The sequence below is a fragment of the Triticum aestivum genome, chromosome 1D, assembly GCF_018294505.1.
Source record: "Triticum aestivum cultivar Chinese Spring chromosome 1D, IWGSC CS RefSeq v2.1, whole genome shotgun sequence".
Classification (NCBI taxonomy): Eukaryota; Viridiplantae; Streptophyta; class Magnoliopsida; order Poales; family Poaceae; genus Triticum; species Triticum aestivum.
This window is the reverse complement of record NC_057796.1, coordinates 311,826,525-311,848,739: the sequence shown is the minus strand read 5'-3', so window position 1 is coordinate 311,848,739 and position 22,215 is coordinate 311,826,525.

Here is a 22,215-nt window from a genome sequence, read left to right as displayed (position 1 = left end):
ATGGAGAGAGAGATGCTCTTCGTTTCTCTTTATTATGACTAACTTTGTATATAGTATAAAAATATACAAATTCACAGTGCGGAATAAATATCATTGTGGGCACCATGCAATGCAAATTAGTGTTCGTACTCCTCCATATAAATTTGTAATGTTGTATATATGTAGAAACTCTAAAATAATTTTTTGGCCACACTTTATTCAAAAGGAATGTTGTATGCGAAATAAACGTGAAGAGAGGGCTTTTTAGATCAATGGGGTACGTGATGTAACATGTGTGAATGTGTAGTTGATGCATTTGGCGGGGCCTAGAGAGGTATGTGTGTGTATTACGTATTCGAGAGAGGCATGGATAGAGGGGCCGACGGGGGGGCGTGGGAGAGATAGCACGAGAAATGAGAGTGGTCTAGAGAGAGAGACAAATATGACGTCACGACAAGAGATTCCATTCCCTTGAGTGTGTATATGCAAGGGGGAGGGAATAGAGGCACCAGGAGAAATTTTCTGTGTGTGTGGTGTTTGTGTTGGTATGTGTGGGTGTGAGAAGATAATGAGACGTGGGGGCAGAGGGTGTGTCACCGCGTGAGGTCCGGTGGGTCGAGGTGAGGCCCTTCGTTCGGTTCCATCCTGCGCCACATTGGTCGGCCCGTGACGCATTTAGGAAGACCCATGGATGACTAGTCGTACAAGACAAAGATAGCAGAATTGTGAAGGACTCTGTGTCCACTGACAAAGCCGGCTAGGATTTGTAACCCTAGGTTCTCGGACTAAGGTAACCCCTTTATCTCTGATATTACTATTCATCCAACCTAACTTTAAGGGGCATCCTACAGAATGCTCTGCTAGAATCGTACTCGTCGATTAGGAAGAGAGGTGTGAGACAATGCGTGAGAGACAGGCGTAAAGATAATGTGCGTACATGAGACACATAGGCAGGTCCATGTATATAGAAAGGGTCGATCAGGATTGTGTGTGTGTATGTTTGCGAGAGGAAGAGTGCTTGTGATAAAGGCTAGTGAAAACAGTTGTAAATGGTTACGAGAGGGAGGGAGGGTTATATCTAGAGCATGTGTGCGAGAAAGACACCTCGGGAGAGAGTGTGTGAGCATGTGTGAGAGACCACCGATGGAGAGTGAAACTGCACGTAAAAGACTGCTCTACACATTGATTAAAGATATAATGTAACATCCCAAAATTCTAAATTTTGGAATGTTATAATAAACAGATAGATTGGATTGATTGTTTGATTGATTGACTGAAAGTGAGTGAATTCAAAATCTTTTGAAAGTTAAATGAGAGGGAACAAAAGGACTTTCCCAAACTTTCATTTTGCTTTTATGATCTCCGTGAATTCAAATTCTTTTCAAATACAAAACCCTAGAGAGAAGATGACATGACTTCTTCCATTTTAAATAAATGAAAAGGGTTTTTGAAAATATTTGAATTCACTTGGAAATATTTCAAATTCACAAACTTCAAGCAACTCAATGATTTTCATGAGAGAAGATAAAATGACTTCTTCAAAACATATGAAATATGAGTTGAAAGTTTAAAAGGATCTAATTTAAAGTCCTTTTGGAAATTATTTTCAATTTGGAGTATTTGGGTTTTATTCAAATTATTTTTCTCCAGAATAAAAATATATGGAAAATAGGGTAACATGATTCCCTACAATAGAAAATTGGAGAAAAATTAATTTTAAATCATTTTGGTATTTTTAAAATGATTTTTATGAGGTTTTATTGCAGCAGTAGCACTCTTTGCTTTATCTGAATTTTTGCATATTTTATTTGACGCTATAAAAATGTTCATGTCATAGAAAATCTTTTTCTGAAAATTTTGATATATAATATGCCTATATAAATATTTCATTTTATTTGTTCTTTATTCGGTTTTCCTTCTCTTTCTATTTAAAAACAAATAACAAAAACTGTACATGTGGCCCATCACTAACTGCCGCCCAGGTGCACATCATAGTACCACCGGGCGACCCATCTTTTTTTTCCTATATGGGCCAGGCCCAACCGGCCATATTATTTCCCCAGACTTTTTTTTACAAATGATTTTTTTTTCCTGTTGACCGAATAAAAAAAAACTGCAGCCGCAACTTACGCGCGCGCGGCCGGCCGAAGGCCTTTAGGCCCATGCGAGGCGGCTCTTTTCTTCTCTGTTTCTTTTCTTTTCATCTATATTTAGTCCCACATTGTCTAGCCTTTGACCTTTAAGCCTTTTTGCATCAATAAATATAGACCAATAGAGCCTCCAAAAATCATCCGACTCAGGTTAAATCAATATTTTGGTTTGACTAGATTCCTTAAATAAAAATATTTTTCTCCTCTCCGGCGCGACTTTTGAGAATTGTCTCCTTTCTTTGAAGTCATCTTTTCTATGCCTTATAAAGGTAACTTTTTTTTCTCTTTTTATACTTCCGTAGTTTATTATTTCTAAACTAATATGATAGAATAATTAGATTATCAATTAGTCTACGTATTTATACATAGACCTTAGCCGTAACTATTTTTCTTCCGTAAAACAGCTTGGCCCTGATTTTTCAAATAACCATAACTTTTCACTCGTTCATCCAAATTATATGAAACTAGCGCCTATAGTTTCGTCTTGTTATCACCTATCCAGTTAACCTGTCACGTCAACTTTTTGAAATTTTCAATTTTCGAATTTTGTTCAGATTCATATTCAAACTTCTTTTGTTCATAACTTAAGTTCGGTAACTCCGTTTGAGTTGATTCTTTTTGCAAAGCGAAGCTCTTGACCTAAACTTTCTGATAAGGCCAAATCCACCTAATTTTGGTACTGTTACAAGCTGTTTTATGTTGCAAGAGTTATTTGCTTGTTTTCGAAGTTTTCCGTGATCTTTTCTTCGATTCTTTTGAGTGATTGCTTATGTGTGGTTACTATTGCTTGCTCACGATAGATTGATCGGAGTGTGACGAGTAGAATTATCAAGAGTTATGAGTGCGAATCATCTTCATCAACATTGCAGGCAAGTGACACTTTGATCATACCTCTTTTACTACCCAGTTTTATTGCATTACACAAATCCTCAAACATTGCATGGTTAGGATCTAATTAAATTGCGGGTATTGGGAAGTAGTTGAGGTAGTACCTATTACCTGTTTTATTATCAAACCCTTGGGAGTTACTTCTACGTTTGCTTATATTGCTATGCTATGCTAGTAGACGTGGATTGGGTTTGAGTGTATCCATGACAGATGTGAGATTGTTAATATATGGTTAAACTTAAGGTGGCAACTAAAACTCACATCTGGGTGGATTGAGGTACCTGGGTATTCCAGGATTGCCTGTTTTTCTAAGGACCGCCACCCAGGCTCAAAGGGATCATGAGATTATTCATGCTAGAAACTTCCGTGTGCAGCCACAAGCTATTATGGGCTCTAGCATAGTTGATTAAGTTGTGTGAGCTCTTGAAGAGGTAGACTATCAGATGTAGGGGTTGTAGGTGGTACTGTCTACCCGGAATAACGCTTCTGAAAGACTGTGTCTCGGTCATCCGTTTCTCAAACACCATGAAGTGCGAGAATCCCAACGGAGGAGATCGAGTCTTGTGGGGAAAAGTGCACAAACCTCTGCAGAGTGTACAAACTAATCATGATTAGCCGTGTCCCCGGTTATGGACAACTTGAGTATCTAGTACTTGGATTATCATGTGAATCTCATCATGTTACTTTAATTAATCTTGTTGGGTTAATGATGATACTTAATTGGGATTGAGATGCTGTCAACCATCTCAATGTTTAACAACCACCATGATAGTCAAATAAAATTTATTCCTTTGCAGTAGGGAAAAATTGGCTTTTCGCAAAAAACTTGATAACCATAGAGCTTTTCCACCAGCCAAATATGCATGTAGTGATAGCCATATTTCAGCATTGCTCTACAGTGTGAATTTGCCAATACATTCAATGTACTGACCCTTTGTGGCTGCAACGTCTCATGTTGCAGGATTCTTACGACGAGTAAGTAATATGTTAGGGTTACGATTTCTACAGTCAACTTTGCCGTTGGTGTTGATGGGAATCCACAACCTTGTTACTTCCGCTATTTGGATTGAGGTAATAGTATTTACGTTACTTTATACATGTGATTTACCTATGTTATAAATCCTCGAGTACTGTGTGTGTCAGCATACCGTTCCAGGGATGACACTTAAGCACAGAGACTTGATCCATTCGGGTCGGGTCGGGTCGCTACAAGATGGTATCAGAGCACATGTTGATTGTAGGACGTGACCCTAGAAACTGGCAAGCCCATAGGAAAAGATTTTTTCTCTACAACTTTCTTTTCAAAAGGATCTTTTACCTCTTTTCTCTTCTGAGCTTTTCCCTTTTGACCACTCGAAGATTCGATTGATGAGACCACTCCAAGAAGTACAAGATATCGGACAACTAAGACCACTTCGGAATGAAGAGGATTTTATCGAGCATTGTTATAATTGGAACTACAATGGTTAAAGACTCTGAAGACTAGGAGAATTTGAAGGCTCTGAAGAATTTCCAGATTGGTATAGGAAGGCTACCCTTATGGAAGTTGGCAGACTATGGAAGCCGTCAATGCCCGAGATCAAGGTGTATCGGAGGAAGACCGGAGCATGGAGAGTTAAGAAAAAAACTCAAAGTTCTGTCAAGGAAAATCCTGAGGCAGGAGATATCAACTATGGAGAGATAGCTCATGGAAATGACAAGAGCAGAAACACGTCTATCCATGATGTTATCGCCCGCTTATGCTACTGCCACCGTGCTGAGTTAAGCATGCAGTTCGTCATAAGGATTGGATGGTAGAAGGCTGATGGAGCACCTATCAGCAAAGGATGCAGTTTTAACTGTAGCTGGTGTATCACCAGGATCTGGAGTATTACATCGAGAATTTTAAGATGGACTTGCAGGAAGCCGTATTTGACAAGGAAGTAGTTCATGAAGAACACGGGACCCAGAAGCTGAAAGTAGCCAAGCTGGAGGAGCAAAACCTCGAGATACCAGAGATTCGTCAGGAACTAAAGGACAATAGGACCGTGGTTCATGCCAAGGATGTTGAAACCCAGAAGTTTGGAACGCAACCAGAAATATTGAAGGACCCCACGAGAGACTTCGCGTCAATAGAGATGATCTGGCAAAAGAATTTGAGAAGGTCAAGCATGATCGGAAGAAGCCATTGGAGGCATGAACAAGACTTGAAGAGTTTGATGACTTTGAAGATTTATTGACCTTTAGAAGACCAAACCCCTGTTATATACCTACGTTAGATGCGACGATTGTGAGCTGTCCTTTGTTTGATGTTTTTCCGACAGCCACAAATAAAATCTGTCTTTTCAAAACTTTTGTTTTTATTGTGTGCATCTCTCTCTATCTATCTTATCTCACCCCAAACCCACGGACCCAATAGAGGATGAATGGAGATGAGCTTGTATTTTCTAGACCAATGAGTCAATTGGAGACAGACCGATGGATTCAGAACATGGAGGATCACATGGAGAATAACCCTATAGCCGGAAAGGATATGACACAGCATGCTCTTCAGTGCTTTGAAAGAGGTGCTGCTACTTGGTGGAGGATGTACCAAACCACCAATGGATGGCAAGGAGTAACCACTTGGAAGGAATTTAAGTGGACTTTGTTAAAGTCTTGGCTTGTGTCCCAAAAGTTGAGGCCTTATGGAAAGGATATGAAGAAACCTTGTGCATACAAGCTTTGTGGAGAAATAGGACACAACCATAAAGAAAACAAGGACGAATACCCTCATAAGCGAAGGATTACCAAAGGAGTTAGCAGAGGATCTCAGGGAACTTCGGTTGGAGATTGTTCCCAAAGGTTTTGTTGCAGCAATGGAAGTTCAGTCTACATTGTTGGGAAAGATCCGTGAAGCTCAGAAGAATGACAAAGAGATTGCTGAGGTAAAAGAGAGGATGAGCAAAGGAAAGGCCAAATGTTTTCGTAAGGATGAGCACGACACCTTATGGTTCAAGGACCGTGTATATGTGCCCAATAATGCAAAGATCAGGAAGTTAATACTTCAGGAGGCTCATGACTCACCATACTCGATTCGCCCTGGAAACACCAAGATGTATTTGGATTTGAAGGAGCGTTTCTGGTGGACTGGTATGAAGAAGGATATTGCAGAGTATGTAGTCGTAGGTGATGTATGCCAGAGAGAGTAAAAGCAGAGCATCAGAAGCCAGCAGGGTTACTACAGCCTATGCGGATACCCGAATGGAAGTAGGATAAGCTTGGCATGGATTTCATTATTGGATTTCCCAGAACCCGAACGGGATATGATTCTATCTGGATAGTAATTGATTCGCTTGACCAAAGTGGCTCACTTTATCCCAGTAAAAACCACCTATACAAGTGCGAAGTTGGCCAAGATATATATGACCAGGATCGTATGTCTGCATGGAGTTCCGAGGACCATCGTATCAGATAGAGGAACACAGTTTACCTCAAAGTTTTGGAATCAGCTGCACCAGACTTTGGGTACTAGGCTAGAGTTCAGTACAGCCTTTCATCCGCAGACAGATGGATAGACCGAGAGAGTCAATCAGATTCTGGAGGACATATAGAGAGCGTGTGCGCTAGTTTATGGATCTAGTAGGGATGATAATCTACCTTATGCGGAGTTCTCATACAACAACAGTTACCAAGCCAGTTTGAAGATGACCCCTTTGAAGCTTTGTATGGGAGAAGGAGCCAGACACCGTTGAAGTGGGATGAAGTTGGAGTCCGTCAGTTGTTTGGACCAAATGTGATCAAGGAGTCAGAAGAGAATGTTAAGTTGATTCAAGATAGACTGAAGGTAGCTCAGTCCAGGCACAAGAGTTATGCAGACTCAAAAACGCAAGGAGGTAGTCTATGAAATTGGAGACAGAGCATGTCTTCGTATGTCCCCTCTGCGAGGAATTAAACGATTTGGAGTTAAGGGAAAGTTAGCCCCAAGATTTGTAGGACCATACCGAGTTTTGGAGCGTATGGGAGAAGTGGCCTACAAGTTGGAGTCACCCGAAGGACTGTCAGGAGTTCATGATGTGTTTCATGTTTCCCAGTTGAAGAAGTGCCATGCAGAGATGGCCAATATTCCCCTGTAAGGACGCTTGACCCTGGAAAGGATAATGATGTTCCACGAAGTGGAGTATGGACTTCATAAGTATAAGTCTTTTTTTATCTCGGTATGTGGGATATCCCATGAGGATGAAGAGATGAATTACTATTGGATATAAAGGAGGTATGATGTTGGAAATATGGATCAATGGAAATTCCATGATGAGTAATCATGTCCTAGTTTGGTGCCAATAGAAGGAAGGAAGATAGTACAATTGGATGGATTTAAGAATACTAGGAAGTTGGAAGTTGGAATAATGATCAGTTGCCCGATGATAAGTTCAAGGACTACAAGTGATGAGATGGGCCATAACCCACAGGCCCTAGGACCTGCCAAGAAGCAAGCACATTCTTGCTGAAGGAAAAACCCTGGAAGAGGATATACCTGTATCAACCGACGATTTTATAGGAGTTTACGCAAAACCTGAGAGTTGTGAAGGAACGATAGATGTTTGTTTGGCTTGCAGAATCCATGGATTTATCCGAACCTGGTTCGTCGACAAGAGAAAATTCTGCAATGCTTGTGAGGATGACCGAGTGTTAGAATGCGAGATTCACTAAACCATATACTGGGAAATGATTTGGGTGCGGGATGGATTGATCACCATACCGACTTACTGTTATTGTTCACCTTGCTATACGGGATGGTAAATCTGAGTGACTTACCTATAGTAGAGAGACGACGGTATTAAACCCTGTTTGAACCTTAGAATGGTATAAGAATGTTTCCCTTGTACACGGCAGTTGTTGCCAATCGTAGGTTATACGGTGGGGATCAACCAGACCCATTTCCTGCAGGAGAAACCATAAATTGTTGACCACCATGAGATATCGAAAGTTGTTTAGCATTGGCGCCAGACCCATCAGCTAAGAAGACCCAGTCTTGGAATAACCATACCAAGATGAAAGGATACAAAAGAATTGAGGAAAAAGGTTATGCCACTACCGGAAGAGCCCAGAGAAGGAATTTTCCAAGAATTTGAGAAGACTGACACCGTCAAAGATAAGGATGGAGTATATGAGTTTTGATGGAACAGTAACAATGCTTCTAAGGGTGGTAGCACCCCAGACCCCCCTGTGATGATCGATGGATTTTGAGAAGACCCCAAACCTAACCTATTACTTGCTAGCCTCTCCGAATCTCGAGGACGAGATTCATTTTAAGGGTGGTAGGTTTGTAACATCCCAAAATTCTAAATTTTGGAATGTTATAATAAACAGATAGATTGGATTGATTGATTGACTGAAAGTGAGTGAATTCGAAATATTTTGAAAGTTAAATGAGAGGGAATAAAAGGACTTTCCCAAACTTTCATTTTGCTTTTATGATCTCCGTGAATTCAAATTCTTTTCAAATACAAACCCTAGAGAGAAGATGACATGACTTCTTCCATTTTAAATAAATGAAAAGGGTTTTTGAAAACATTTGAATTTCACTTGAAAATATTTCAAATTCAGAAACTTCAAGCAACTCAATGACTTTCATGAGAGAAGATAAAATGACTTCTTCAAAACATATGAAATATGAGTTGGAAGTTTAAAAGGATCTAATTTAAAGTCCTTTTGGAAATTATTTTCAATTTGGAGTATTTGGGTTTTATTCAAATTATTTTTCTCCAAAATAAAATATATGGAAAATAGGGTAACATGATTCCCTACAATAGAAAATTGGAGAAAAATTAATTTTAAATCATTTTGGTATTTTTTAAATGATTTTTATGAGGTTTTATTGCAGCAGTAGCACTATTTGCTTTATCTGAATTTTTGTATATTTTACTTGACGCTATAAAAATGTTCATGTCATAGAAAATCTTTTCTGAAAATTTTGATATATAATATGCCTATATAAATATTTTATTTTATTTGTTCTTTATTCGGTTTTCTTTCTGTTTCTATTTAAAAACAAATAACAAAAACTGTACATGTGGCCCATCACTAACTGCCGCCCAGGTGCACATCATAGTACCAGCGGGCGACCCATCTTTTTTTTCCTATATGGGCCAGGCCCAACCGGCCATATTATTTCCCCAGACTTTTTTTACAAATGATTTTTTTTCCTGTTGACCGAATAAAAAAAACTGCAGCCGCAACTTACGCGCGCGCGGCCGGCCGAAGGCCTTTAGGCCCATGCGAGGCGCCTCTTTTCTTCTCTGTTTCTTTTCTTTTCATCTATATTTAGTCCCACATTGTCTAGCCTTTGACCTTTAAGCCTTTTTTGCATCAATAAATATAGACCAATAGAGCCTCCAAAAATCATCCGACTCAGGTTAAATCAATATTTTGGTTTGACTAGATTCCTTAAATAAAAATATTTTTCTCCTCTCCAGCGCAACTTTTGAGAATGGTCTCCTTTCTTAGAAGTCATCTTTTCTATGCCTTATAAAGGTAACTTTTTTTTCTCTTTTTATACTTCCGTAGTTTATTATTTCTAAACTAATATGATAGAATAATTAGATTATCAATTAGTCTACGTATTTATACATAGACCTTAGCCGTAACTATTTTTCTTCCGTAAAACAGCTTGGCCCTGATTTTTCAAATAACCATAACTTTTCACTCGTTCATCCAAATTATATGAAACTAGCGCCTATAGTTTCGTCTTGTTACCACCTATCCAGTTAACCTGTCACGTCAACTTTTTGAAATTTTCAATTTTCGAATTTTGTTCAGATTCATATTCAAACTTCTTTTGTTCATAACTTAAGTTCGGTAACTCCGTTTGAGTTGATTCTTTTTGCAAAGCGAAGCTCTTGACCTAAACTTTCTGATAAGGCCAAATCCACCTAATTTTGGTACTGTTACAAGCTGTTTTATGTTGCAAGAGTTATTTGCTTGTTTTCGAAGTTTTCCGTGATCTTTTCTTCGATTCTTTTGAGTGATTGCTTATGTGTGGTTACTATTGCTTGCTCACGATAGATTGATCGGAGTGTGACGAGTAGAACTATCAAGAGTTATGAGTGCGAATCATCTTCATCAACATTGCAGGCAAGTGACACTTTGATCATACCTCTTTTACTACCCAGTTTTATTGCATTACACAAATCCTCAAACATTGCATGGTTAGGATCTAATTAAATTGCGGGTATTGGGAAGTAGTTGAGGTAGTACCTATTACCTGTTTTATTATCAAACCCTTGGGAGTTACTTCTACGTTTGCTTATATTGCTATGCTATGCTAGTAGACGTGGATTGGGTTTGAGTGTATCCATGACAGATGTGAGATTGTTAATATATGGTTAAACTTAAGGTGGCAACTAAAACTCACATCTGGGTGGATTGAGGTACCTGGGTATTCCAGGATTGCCTGTTTTTCTAAGGACCGCCACCCAGGCTCAAAGGGATCATGAGATTATTCATGCTAGAAACTTCCGTGTGCAGCCACAAGCTATTATGGGCTCTAGCATAGTTGATTAAGTTGTGTGAGCTCTTGAAGAGGTAGACTATCAGATGTAGGGGTTGTAGGTGGTACTGTCTACCCGGAGTAACGCTTCTGAAAGACTGTGTCTCGGTCATCCGTTTCTCAAACACCATGAAGTGCGAGAATCCCAACGGAGGAGATCGAGTCTTGTGGGGAAAAGTGCACAAACCTCTGCAGAGTGTACAAACTAATCATGATTAGCCGTGTCCCCGGTTATGGACAACTTGAGTATCTAGTACTTGGATTATCATGTGAATCTCATCATGTTACTTTAATTAATCTTGTTGGGTTAATGATGATACTTAATTGGGATTGAGATGCTGTCAACCATCTCAATGTTTAACAACCACCATGATAGTCAAATAAAATTTATTCCTTTGCAGTAGGGAAAAATTGGCTTTTCGCAAAAACTTGATAACCATAGAGCTTTTCCACCAGCCAAATATGCATGTAGTGATAGCCATATTTCAGCATTGCTCTACAGTGTGAATTTGCCAGTACATTCAATGTACTGACCCTTTGTGGCTGCAACGTCTCATGTTGCAGGATTCTTACGACGAGTAAGTAATACGTTAGGGTTACGATTTCTACACTCAACTTTGCCGTTGGTGTTGATGGGAATCCACAATCTTGTTACTTCCGCTATTTGGATTGAGGTAATAGTATTTACGTTACTTTATATATGTGATTTACCTCTATTATAAATCCTCGAGTACTGTGTGTGTCAGCATACCGATCCAGGGATGACACTTAAGCACAGAGACTTGATCCATTCGGGTCGGGTCGCTACATATAAATTGTATCCAGATATTAGGATGGGATCATGATATTTGCAATTCGCGTAAGGAGCGGTCATTGATCCATCAGACATCTAGATTCTTCGAATTTGAGCATGTCTATGTTATTATTCGACACAATTGATCCACATAGTTAGTATTTTGAACTCCAGACAATGCATCGCTTTAGCAATCGAATATAAACGTGAGTATAGTTCATGTTGTGTGTGTAAAGCACATTATACATACGAAAGTTACACAATGGACATTATAAATAGCTACCTATGAACTAGCATACATTTGAATTCAACTTAAGGTGGTTTAAAAAAATCGAATTCAACATGAAGTCCATTCAATTATTTGAATTTGATATCATGGCATTTGTAAACCATACCTAAATTATGGGGGCACCAATCTTTGCTCTGATTTTGTACATAATAGCATATGTAGTCGTGTACAAAATAGATTCAAATTTAGCTCCTCCATTCCAAAATAATCGTAGTTATAGGATTTTCAAGTGTCAAAATTTCAAAAAGAAGCGGATAATGTAATGAGGTTTTCAAACATACAAGGTCAAATATAACGTTGTCTATTTAGGTCAATCCTCATAGTTCAAGAGTACTCTAAACGTGAATGCTTGTGTTTCAAAATTTCGAACGAAGCGCCAAAAGAGCCTCTACTCGCCCGAAACCGCGTGAGACCAATGTTTGGTAGTACAAGGAAATTACTTTTCTAATAACTCCGACCCATGAAACCTACCGGCCCGACGTCCAAAGGTCTAAACCGGGGTAGGTTTGTAGCTTCATCTAGACGCCACGCAACCGCATCCGAAAAACATTCATACACAATGGCCGCCTAAGCACACATGCGCGCGGCCGAAATCGCTACCGCCCACTATTTGGGACACCTGGGATTACCATCCTACCCCCAACCCGCAGTAGGTCCAAAATTTAAGAGGGGGGCAAAGTTTGTACTTTCCCCAAATTTCAAACAAGCGCGTCCCATCTTCTGTTCAAAAAAGCCAAAAACAAGCGCGTCCCAGACCGAAACATGGTTCCCCCCCACCCGTCCGATTCCCCATTCGTACTCCGTGGGCGCCAAAACTACCTCTCCACCAGCCGCGAAACCCCAGCGTCCTCCGTCCGCCACCCTCCTCCATCACGCCGGAGCCGATACCCCGACGTCGTCGTCCACTGCAACCTCAACCGCAACGCCCTCCACGGCTAGTAGTTGAAGCCGAGGCCAAGCCGTCCGTACCCGAGCCAGTTCAACCACGCCGTCCTGCGCCTCACCGCTGCCGCTCCAACTTCGCCACCCTCCACCGCATCAGAGCTGTTCCTGCTACGCCGTCCTTCGCCGCCTCGGATCTGCTTCCCCTCCGCCGACATACGGCCACGGCAACACAGTCAACAATTTGGCCATGGGTTCGTCCAAGCCTGCACCCTCCAGAACATCGGTTTCCTCGGTAAAAAGAAGAAGATCGGCGCGACATGTGGAGGTGACCACACCGGCAACCGAAAAAGGTACTCCTCTTCCCTTATTCGTGCAAATCTTACGTCTCTACTTGCACGGTATTCATCCCACAGAAGACACTAGTTGACCGCTTCTTCTTGATACTAGATGTCGCGATGCACAAGGTTTCTCCTCATATACTATTTCACCTTAGCTAGAGGTCCGTCGCCCCCCTGAATTTCAATTTCTGGCCAGTTGATTCCCAATTAACGGAAGCATTCCCCGGCGTAACAGGCGCTAGTACGCCTATTACGCCGGGGAAGCAGCGCCTTGGTGTTTATCTTAGGGGCGTGTGCGGCCTAGAGCTACTGGCGCCCGATCTGGAGGTCGGCCGGGATTAAAGGGATGGCCTGGGGGCGCTGCCAAGCACGACGGTGGTGTGAGGTCGATGGGAGGGCGGGGCGACGGAGGCAGGGGCCTGGGCCGGTGGTCGCTGGCGGTTCGAGAAAGATCACAGTGACTGGCGGGAGGTAGACGAAGGCCATCTGCCCATTCCTTATAGATCGGACGGTTCATTAAAAAAATCGACTGACCTATTTATTTTCAGTCGACTGTTATCTTAGATATGACCACATGTGGTGGTGTGCTGGAGGAGTACCTGCATTTCCTGTGCTCATATATTACAAAATCATACGGAGTAGAATCTAAATTTGCTTTCCATGCAATGTTGTAGAGCTATCATATGTCTCCTGTCATTTATTTTTCAGCCACCTGCTATCTGCTACTTTTACAGTGCACTAGTTCTGCACACACTTCACCCTTACTCTCACTATTGTGTTTTTATGCAAGGGTATTTCAGACTCTGCTGCCATGAGAGAAGCCAAAAAGAAAAGAGAGAAGTCGCTCCAGCTTCGTATGCGGGTAGGCAAGACACGTTACAGCGCTATAAAGGGTGCAGTGTCAGCAGATGGAGACGGTAAACGTAGCTCTGGAGTTGATGACCTCGCTCGCAATGAACCACCATCCCAGGTGCTTGCTTTAACTTCGCGGTGTCATATGTGGTTGCATGTTCCATATGGTGTCTAGCTTGTATTCGAAAGGCCAAAGTCGGTAAGATAAGGAAAGATATTTTTTTACATGAACCACCATCCCGTGAGTACCAGAAGACAAATAGCTAGTCAGGGCACTGGCCAAGCCAGTGACAAGCCCAGCAAAGATAGGCATCACCTGGAAGCCAACTAAAAAGTTGCGATGGTGGCGAAGCAGCCCGCCTCCCACTAGGCTCTCAGGTCCTAGATGATCATGCTCACCACTCCAGCCGGATGTCTAGCTTGTATTGCTTCCAATTTGGTTAAATTGCATCTGCTTAGCTTACACATTATACCTTTGAATATGACATACCTTTCTGTTTTTGGTACATACTAGTATATCTGTGTATTAACCATGTTCTTGCATCAAACTAATGTTCTTGTGTATCCCTCATCAATCACTTATGACGAGGCAGGCAGGCAAGGGGACTACTCCTCATTTAAAGAATGCAGCATCAGCCTCCCGACATGATTCTCAAGAAACAGAAATGCTAGATGAAGATAGTGAACGTAGCTCTGTAGTTGATTACAGCATTTCCCCTACACTAGCATCGCAGGTGCTTGCTCTAACTTGGCAGCGTGATATGTGGTTGCATGTTGCATATGGTGTCTAGATTGTAATTCTTCCAATCTGGTTAAACTACATGTGCTAGTCTGCTTAGCTTATACATTATACCTGTTAATGTGACATGCCTTCCTGTATTTAGTACATAGTACATATGTCTATTAAGCATGTCCTTACATAAAAATATTGTTTTTTTGTATCCCGCATCAATCAACATGACGAGACACCTTTAGTATATGCAGTGCGATATTAGTTGCATCTTCATATGATTTATAGCATGCGTTGCTTCTAATTTGTTGAAATTCCATTTATGATGGGACGCTTTTAACTTGGCAGAGTCATATTGGTTGCATCTTTCATGTGGTGTCTAGCTTGCATTGCTTCTTATTTGCTGGAATGGTTTCTGCTTAGTTTACACAAACAGTTGTGAACATGCCATGCCGTCCTGTTTTTCGTACATATTCCATCCTGGTATCATGTGTTTGCCTTACATCAAAGTAGTGATTGTCAGTATCATGCATGAATGAGTTCTGAAGAGAGAATTTTATTGCTTTTTCTTGTCGGTTTTACTTGACAATTCAAAATCAATAAAGCGGAAGGAAGTTAGCAAGGCAGCGGATAAAGGTGCTCCTTCCAAACGGAGGGCCCCTACAGTTTCTACTCCTCCACACCCCCAAGATGATTTCCAAGACAACACATGCATAGCCACTCAACAAAGCTGTGTTTATGATGAGCACGTCTCCCCTAGTGCAGCATCACCGGTGCTCCCTCTAACTTGGCACTGTTATATGTGGTTGCATGTTATGTGTGATGTCTAGCTTGTATTGCTTCTAATTTTGTTGAATTCCATCTGCTTACTTTACACATTATACTTGAATAAGACACGTGTTCCTGTTTCTAGAACATACAATATCTGTCTATCACACCATGTTCTTACATCAAATTACTACTGTTGTGTAACCTGCAACAATCACTTATCATAAGACACGTTTGACTTCGGAGTGTGATATAGGTTACATCTCACATTCTTTTCTAGCTTGTACTACTAATTTGTTGAAATGGCACTTATGATGAGATAGTTTTAACTTGGTAGAGTGATATCGTTGCATCTTTCATATGGTGTCTAGCTTTCATTGCTTCTAATTTGTTGAAATGCCTTCTCCTTAGTTTACACATCATAAGCTGTGAATATGCAATGCTGTGAATATGCAATGGCACTAATGACGAGAGACCTCTAACATGGTAGTGTGATGTTGTTTGCATCTTGCATATGATTTATTTCTTGTACTGCTTCACATTTGTTTAAACGCCATTTATGATGAGACACTGTTAACTTGGCAGAGCGATATTTGTAGCATCTTTCATATGGTGTCTACCTTCCATTGCATTGCTTCTAATTTGGTGAAATGTCTTCTTCTTAGTTTACACATCATAGTTCTGGTTATCTCTTTCGTCCTGTTTTTCATACATATTACATCCTCCTATCATGTGGTTGTCTAACATCAAAGTTCAATTCGTCTGCATCACGCATCAATTTGTTCTGGAGAACTAAATTGTTATTCGTTTTTCTTGTCGGCTTGACTTAACATGGCACAGAGAAAGAGGAAGAAACACAGAATGGCAGGGAATGAGAAGCGGATGAATCCTGCAGATTCTGCTGGTACTGATGGTGCAATAGAAGGTCAAAGTCCAGCGGAAAATTCTACAAACACGGCATCCCATGCTACACGAGTTGCAAAAAAAGCCAAACAGAAACAAATAGCTGCCACCAAACAAGCAGAGACAGCCCTAGTTCTTGCAACACCTACCACAGTACTACCAGCTGCACGACTTACTCGTGCGTCAACTGAGCTAGCAGCACGTTCCCAAGCTCCCTTGCCACCTGACACTACTTCCCAAGCACTCTTGACACAAGACGAGTTGGCAATATCAGATGAACCTTGTGAGCTTCAACAGCAAGAAGGTAGTTGCTGGAGTCAAGTTACAGTTGCATGCTTCTTTATATGTAGTCTCACAGTTTGATGTACACTAACACTTCCTATGTTCGTTGTTGGACTAGCGCCTAGGCGCAAGAGGAAACAAACATCGGGGATAATGCTCGATAGGTTAACTAAATCTAGAGGAGGAAGAATGGAGATCCGTTTTGAGACAGGTTTAAAAAGGCCACGTGATGCTACAGAGTCAACCAAGTTAGTATCAGAGGCAGCGGTTGCCGTTAGGTGTCATGTACGTATCCTCCCAACATGGATTCAGTACAGGAATGACAAAGATGAAACCCAGTTCAACACCTTCCTCGACCATTTATCTGTAAGTATGGTTATGTATGGAAACTAGTAATATCGTCTTGCTCTGCCCCATACTTTCTAGGTTGCTGATAATGAGACTCCCATAATTTTCAACAGATGAGGTTCAAGTTGGATAGCCAAGATGATGCAACCAGACAAGCTTGCACCCATGTTTTCAAGTCTGCTCTGCGACGGTATCAGTATAACTTGAGGAAACCTCACTTTGAAGGCAAGGCTAACAGTGAACTTTCCCAAACATCTCCAGTGGAAAATATATCGGATGAAGACTGGAGGGGCCTTGTTAAACACTGGTCTGATCTGAAGTATCAGGTACATTATATATATGTGATCAGATCACATGTTGAAGTCCTATTTACGCATGTGCCACACAAATCTATCTTCTTGTAGGTGAACTGTTCAAAGAACAAGGCCAACCGTACGGAAGTGAAATTCCAACAGACGACAGGATCTCGTAGCTATATTGCACACTGCGAGGCTCTTGTAATTAGCTGCTGTTTCACTCTTTTCGCTGTACCATATTATCAGATCTATATTGACTTGTTCGAAATGCAGAGGAAAGCCCGCAAGGACCAAAAAGTACCTGAACCAAATGCTGTGGAAATCTTCAAGGACTGTCACACCAGCAAGAAGAAGGGCATGACTACACCAGTCAAAGCCGCTATTGTAAGTCCTTAATCCTCATGCCTTTTAACTACTACTTACTCTGACTTGTGCCTTGAACTGCATGGTTTCCAGCCAATGTCTATTACTCTTTTCAATTTTATACAAAATTGTCTTAGCGTATCATTGCACCTTACAAGGTTTAAAAGAGAGGAGTGATGTTCCTTTGATCTTGACCCGTAATCTAGTTCCGTGCTGGACTTGCCCACACAACGTTACAATTGCCTGTTCGTCTGTTCTCAGTTGTTTTGTGATATGAATGATGTCATACTATGCTTACCGTATTATAAACTTCGTCTCTTTATCCTTAGCCCTCAATACAATCTGAAGAAATAGACAATACATTAGCGATGGTACATGGTCATATGTTTGGAACCTGGTTTTATTATGTACTTTGCAATAAAATACAACTAATATTTTACATGGGTTCACCAGAATAAGTTCTGTATATAGACGAAAGCTATTTTGTTTGGTTTTGCTGCCTCCTTAATATCTTCTGTTCTGTTACTACTAATGTAAAACCTCAACTTTTCAGCGAGCTATGGAAAAAATGGTGGAACCGCCACCTTCTGAAGGTGCCGAGGCAACTATAACCGCAATGTCAGCTCTTGCTGCAGTGGGTCAGTACCTGTCCACTAACAGTGCCAAAAGCACGTTCCTGCATAATACTGGGTTGGTTGTTAAGGCAATATCGTCCAAACTGCCTCATGATCAAGATATGCAAACTCAAAGCAATGTTGTATCTGCGCTCCAGACACAAGTCCATTCCCTAACAGAGACCCTTTGTGAAACAAGGAGAAACATTGCTCAATGTCGTCAAGATATGCATGGTTTTGAAACCAGACTATCAGACATTTGCTATGTTGTTCAGGAGCCTAGGGGAAATGAAGGCAAGGGTTATGGTGCTCCATCGGACAATACATCATGAAAACGTAACAGTCAGGTCAAATGAACTGAGCTTCTGAACTTCTGGTGGTGCATTTATCTGCTAGACTGTTAAGTTTTATGCCAACCTTCCTTTTGTTATATAGTTGTAATTTGTTTTGGTGCGATACAAAATTTATTCTTAACATGCAGCCACCAGCTGAAGAAAACAGCAAGCCATTTTTGTATAGTGTAGGGTGTTCCCTATATTTGCACCGGTGGCGATCTTTGATGCCGAGTGGATGTAATCTGTGCAATCGCCTTAATAGCCTAGCGTTAGTTTCGGCCTTATTTATTTCCTAGTCTTCTTTTTCCCTGGTTTGCTAGTAGACGCAACTACCATGGGCCATATACGGGCCGTAGGATCCATGGGTCTCCTACGGGCTGTCGATAAATGGGCCTGTAATCGGTGGGCCTCGGGCCGTCGGATAAATGGGTCTACATGGGCCGAAATCGGGCGTAATTGGTATCGGCCCAGCACGGTAACATGCCGTTAACAGGCCGTAGGACAGCAAAGGCTTAATTCTGTCACAGGCATAACGGGTCGTTAATGGGCCAGAATATAGGACGGGCTGGAAACGGCGCAACGGGTTAACAGGCCAGAAACGGGCCGACTCGGCCGAATTTGGCCCATTAGGGTAACATACTAGTAATGGGCCGACTCTTGCCATGGGCCGAATTTGGCCCATTAGGGGAACAGGCCAGTAACGGGCCGACTCTTGCCATGGGCCGAATTTGGTCCATTAGGGGAACATGCCAGTAACGAGCCGGAAGTAATCGAGGGCCGAAAAGGAGCCCAAGAACGTATGGGCCGTCAATTGGCCGAAAGCTAACACGGGCTGGAAACGGCCCATGTAAATCACGGGCCGTTAACGGGCATAAAGAAAATTACTATTCATTATGGGCTAGAGTCACCGTGGGCCTGTAAAGGCCAAAAGATACGAAGGCCTCATATGGGCCGAAAGACGTCGCGGGCCATACATGGGCCGAAAGTGAAATGGACTGGTGTTATATTCGACGGCCCACATGACATTGTTGGGCCGATTTCCTTTAGGGCCTAACGGGCCGTAAAATGGGCTATTTGCGAAGAGACCGTTAACAGGCTTTTCATGGGCCAGCCCGTTAACTTTTGACCAAGTCAAACGGGCCGGCTTTGTAAGCTAAATGGGCCAGTGGTGGGCCGTGGCACGTGTCGACATATCATAGGCGCCTATCCGACCCACTAACGAGCTGACACGTGTTTCGTCCGGCCAATAAGAATTTGACACGTGGAAATTTCCCATTGGTCGGGGCTGTTAACGGGTTATCGGATCCAAAACCCGACCCGATAGCTTAACGGCGTTCCGTTACGGTGGATGCCACGTGTCGTTCACTCTTGACGAAAGCACTTTTGTGACGCGCGATTTATCGTCATGGAAGTGGACACTTCCGTGATGATAATTGGTAATGTCATGGAACACTTCTACGACAGCACAGGTATGACTATCTTGATTCTGTCATAAAATCGTCATGGATGTACATGCATGACAAAAAACGCGACCTACTATGACAAACACGTATCATCACGGAAGTGTATTTTTTTTGTAGTGAGTATTAGCCACACATCTGTCTAGCCGGACTCGAGTAAACGAGCCCCCTGTAACCTTTTTCTCAAATGTCCATCCCTTGCGTGTATAGCCGATATCCGTCAGCCCGCATGTGTCCAGAGCATCGCGGAACGCATCCATCTGGGCCTGGCTACACTGGCCTACTCCATCATGCTCATGTGCGTGAAGCACTTCGTTAAAATCACCGATAACAGCCCAGGGGAGATTGCTATTGCTTGCAATGCCTCGGAGCATATCCCAAGTTTTGTACCTCTCCGGAACCTGCGCTTCTCCATAAACAAAGGTCACCCGTGTTCTAGTATCAACTAGATCATCAACCAGCACATCAATATGATACTCCGAGTAACCAGCAATTTCTACCTTTATTGAATTATTCCAAAAAATTCCAAGACCACCATCCTACCAGTGCTACTAACTGCAAAACTATTATCAAAATTTAAGGTGCTAGACAAACTCTCTACTCGAGATCCCTCGATCTGGGTTTCTAAGATGCAGAGGATCGAGGGGGCAAACTGCCTCGCCATATCGCGAAGCTCTCGAACTGTCGCCGGTTTGCCAGCGCCACGACAGTTCCAAGCTAGGACACTCATTGGGCCCGGCGGCGCCCGTCGCTAGGGCCCGCCAAACTTGGTTTTGCAGCAACACTGGTTCCATCCTTGCCTTCACTGGCCTTGACCCTTTTTGGGTCCCGCTTTGGGGGAGGGCTGACCGGATTCACACCTGCTGGCACAATCGCTAGGTGGTTGTCATTAAGGTCAGACGGGGCCTGATCCTTCAAGATCAGCGTAGCATCTCTGTCACTCCTTTTCCTGTTTGCATCCAGCATCTCTGTGTCAGCAACCATAGCAGGATTGCTTGTGTGAACAGTTCCAAACTCCTCCGCACCCCTCTCTCTCCCGGTCCTTGCACTGGCTCGGCCAGCACGGCCTCTTCCTCCCCTTCGCCCGCGCCCGCCACCAGGGCCGACACCTGTCCTCATAGCCCATGATGCACGGAGGTCTTTGAAGAACAGTTTTTCCGGTGCGTGTATACCGTCACCGTGTTCCTTGAAAATGTGGCCAAGATGCCCGCACACTGCACACCAATCAGGAAGTTTTTCATACTTGACTCTGTAGATTTGGCGCTCACCATCTCTGATCATCGAGACCGCATTCTTTAACGGTTTAAAGACATTGACCTTGACCCACACACGGTAGAAGTTGCCCGCAAAGTCCTGAGATTGTGGTTCCATGACGATAACCTCACCCACCTTGCCAGCGAGAGCTGTGACCAGATGGGCATAATTGTCTGGGACGTCATGGATCTGAACCATATGTCCATTGTATCCGGGGCTACCATGGACGGCTGAGTGACTCCATCATACGGCGCGAGGATGACTGCGTTTCCGCGGAAGTTCCATGGGCCGTCCTGCATAACCCGCTCCCAATCCCCCAGACAGGAAAATTGCACCGTGTAAAGATTGTCTTCCAGAGGACGGAACTTGCAATCATGCGCTAGATCCCATGCCGCTCGCATGTTCTTGAAGAACCAGAACTGGCTATAGGGCTTGTTGATGTGGACACGGGCTACGACGATCCATCTCGCCGCCTCTGGAGGTGCCTCTTTCTTATCGTAGACGACGTCGTCCAAGTCTTCCTCGCGAAGTCCAAGCTCCGCCATCATCTTTGCTATCTCGCCAGCGGGATTTCCTCCAGGCACCCTTGCCGTCGAGGAGCTGTCCGCTGCCATAACTCTGGAACCCTAACCCGACTTTAGATCCAATCGGGTGTTGCAGGGGCCCTAACTCCCTTCTCACGGCTGAGGAGTCGACCTAGGTCCCGCGGTGACCCTGGGTCACCCCGAGATCGGCCCGGGTCAAGACCAGAGGTGTGATCAGGGGAGGGAAGGAAAAAGCTCGACGACGGCGACAGAATCGCCCCGGGAGAAGAAAACCCTAGCTAGAGGGAACTAAAACGCGCGTTGGCTCGGCGCGTTGGAGTTGCTCTACCCTGGCCAGGAGCCCAGCCCAATTCATGGCCACAGCGTCCTTTTCAAGCCAACACACAGCTTGCCGTTGCCGTCCCACAAACCCAACACCGAGCCACATCATCATTGCATGACTCGACCCAAGACCTTGCCCTGCAACCATACCCACCAACAGGCGGACACCGTGCACCCTCTGGACCCACAGGTCAGCGGTCGGGCCAAGTGGGAGAGAGCGTGGAGGAAACGCGTTGCGGAGGGCGCCATTTCCGAAATCTTTGAAAGCTCCATTCCAATTTCGGCCCCGTTTCAAATCCTCTCTCGTGCTCCGCA